We start from the raw sequence: 2,853 nt of genomic DNA, 5'->3' as shown, positions 1-2,853 counted from the left end.
GCCATAGCTTTTCTGGTAGCTGCCAGGTTTCTGCATTAGCTCCATTGAGGACCCAGTCCTATCTCACCGCCTATAGTATTTCTGACTAACTCTGCTGCCTGCAACATTTTCAGCTGTGGTGGTACACTCATGTAATTCCAGCACTTAGGAGGCTAAAGCAGGAGAATTGCTGTATGAGACCAGCTTAGGCTACATAGTGAGTCCAAGCCATCTTGAATGACATAATGAAGCCCTGTTTCAAAAAAATAGAACAAAAAACTGAAGCAATAAAACCATAATCTTAAAGTGAAGGTATTTGGAAGTAGACTCCAGGAAGTAATTAACTATTAAGGCTTAAACCATCATGAAGGGGATTAATGTCTGTTATGGTTTGCATCTAGATGTCTCCCAAAGCCTCATGTAGTCATGAGAAGCAGGTTTTGCAGAGGTGGTTGAATCTAGAGTTTATAATTGATTCATCACCCAATGCTGAGATTAAGGATGTGAGTGCTACATCTGCCCTCTGTTGGTTAACCTGCATACAATATAAGAGACAAGAGCTCAGAACCTACTTCTGCCCACCCCCAAAAATCTTAAAATGGTGACCTCTCTGGGTTCCAACACCTACAACAGAATTGGGAGGATGCAGACTTCCCAATTCTATGCCAGACATGTCTTGGTGAAAATCCATGTATCTGAATGCAAAATCTGTGCCAGGCCATACACAGTGTTTTGCTGTTGTTCTGGGGTCCCGATGAACTTCAAGAAGACTGAAATGTGCCAAACTGCAGTAAATTCAAAAACACTTGTCAGGTCTGCGTCTTAGACCTAGAGTATGACCTGTCCATCCAGGTTGGAGATGCAAGACTGTCTTTAAAGATGACATGACAAAAGCAGATGTCAACAAAGAATACCCCAAACTGAATATGGAGAGAGAAATTTCTAACTCTGATGGGAGATGGCTAGTTGGCATGCTGGAGAAAGCCATGCCCACCAGGTTCATGCTGCTTAAATTGGTCTGGCTCTACCTTTGTTCCTTCTGGGTGAAAGGAGGGTGTAAGAGAGGAGTGTCCACACACACACACCACATGACTCCCTCACTGATCAGAATATTAAAGATCAGAAATACAGAAGCAATAATCCTGTAGCAGATAAGCTTCTACAATGCATCATCTAGGCCTGCCCAAGGACGAGACTATCAGCACACTATATGTGGTGGTCTGGGTGATCCTGTGACTGAGACAGACCTCAGAAATCATTTCTATCAATTTAGAGAGATTTGGACAATCACAGTTGTACAGAGGCAGCACTGCACTTTCATCCAGTTTGCCACAAGGCAGGCTGCAGAAGTGGCTACTGAGAAGCCCCTTAGTAAGTTGATTGTGAATGGCCACAGATTCAGTGTGAAATGGGGTGATCCCAGGAAGCCAGAGAAAAGAAAAAGAGAAGGATGGAACCACAGGCTCTGATCAAGCTAGAGGCTGTTCCAGGACTGCCAAGAACTCTTCCTCCTCCTCCCATAGCAAAGAGAAACCTCTGTCAACTACTTTAACCTATTTCCAAGTAGTCCTCCAGCAGTGATGAACATTGCCCTGCTCCTGCCCCAGGTTTTGGGCCACACATATTCCATCCAATGGGACCACCTCTCCCTTCATGAAGGCTCCAGGATGAATTCACTGTTCTTCTCAGGATCCTCAGGGATGGGAGCTCATGCCACAAAACATAGCAGCCTCTAGCATATTATCACCACATGAATATTGGAATAAATACAATTTTCTTTCCTTAGTAGTTTCCATAGTAGCTGAATGTGTCAGAAGTGAGCAGTTGCAAAATGACAGTCTTGCTTCCTTACATATATTCAGAGGATCATTGGATCCCAAATAAGCTGCCATGAACACAGCTGGTTACTTCTATAACATTACTACAAAATCCAAGGTCTGTTTCCCTTAAACCTGTATAGGGACAAGCAGATGAGTCAACTGGCATATCCAAGAGAGTTACTATCCCAATTATATATTCACTTTGTATATTTTGGTAAGAGGAAAAAATAGGTCTGTGATTAAAGAAAAAAAAAACTTTTGACTATTTTTATGACTACTGAGTATTTTCTTTTGTACCATCTAAAAAAATTAGTACTAATCATTGTAGCAGCGTAAGTGTGATTTAAGAATTTAGCTCTTTTGAAGTCATACCCTCAGAGAGCAAACAGAAACAAATACCCAGCACAGCCTTTTCTTTCCCCTCTTTTTCCTCAGTTGTTTTTGTTTTGGTTTGGTTTTGGTTTTGGTGATTTTGGTTTTTTGAGACAGGGTCTCACTATATAGCACAGGCTGCCCTTGAATTCACTATGTAGTCCAAGTAGCCTTGAACTTGATTCTCCTTCTGCCTCCCATGTGTGGGATTACAGGCATGTGCTACTACTACCAGCTTCCTCAAGTACTACAGGAGTGATACTTTTACTTCTTTCCACTAGGAAGACACAAAAAGAAGAAACAAAAAAAGGTAAAAATTACTTTTTATTACTATCAATCAGATGGAAATACAAATTTTATGAAGTTGTGTATCATTGAAGAAACAGCATGTGAGATGAATTATTTTGAAAAACTTCCTATAAAACACTTTAGCAAACTGAAAAGGAGGGCTTTTTAGTATGTTTGAATGGAAGATGTGACTTACAGCTGAAACTCTGATATTCAGCATTCACTGTTCTGGGTCTTCAGTATCTCACTGTAATCCCCTGCTTCTGGGCAGGGAACTTCTTTGGTCTTAGAATGTTTGGATATAACTGAGCTGTAGTTATAAGGGAACTTCAGTGTGTTGTGTTGTTTTTAGCTAACTAAAATGGATCAGTTTTTTAAAAGAAAATGTAAGAGA

The 2,853-nt window shown here is 40.9% G+C and overlaps 1 pseudogene; it reads left to right on the top strand.

Moving 5' to 3' along the window:
• The first annotated feature begins 577 nt into the window (after positions 1-577).
• On the top strand, positions 578-1,715 carry LOC100727385 (pre-mRNA-splicing factor RBM22-like; annotated as a pseudogene).
• The last annotated feature ends 1,138 nt before the right edge of the window (positions 1,716-2,853 follow it).

This window comes from Cavia porcellus, unplaced genomic scaffold (genome assembly GCF_034190915.1).
Source record: "Cavia porcellus strain 051 isolate PalLab524CR breed Dunkin Hartley unplaced genomic scaffold, mCavPor4.1 scaffold_9, whole genome shotgun sequence".
Taxonomy (NCBI): domain Eukaryota; kingdom Metazoa; phylum Chordata; class Mammalia; order Rodentia; family Caviidae; genus Cavia; species Cavia porcellus.
The sequence above is the reverse complement of the archived record's forward strand: the minus strand, read 5'-3'. Positions and strand labels throughout refer to the sequence as shown.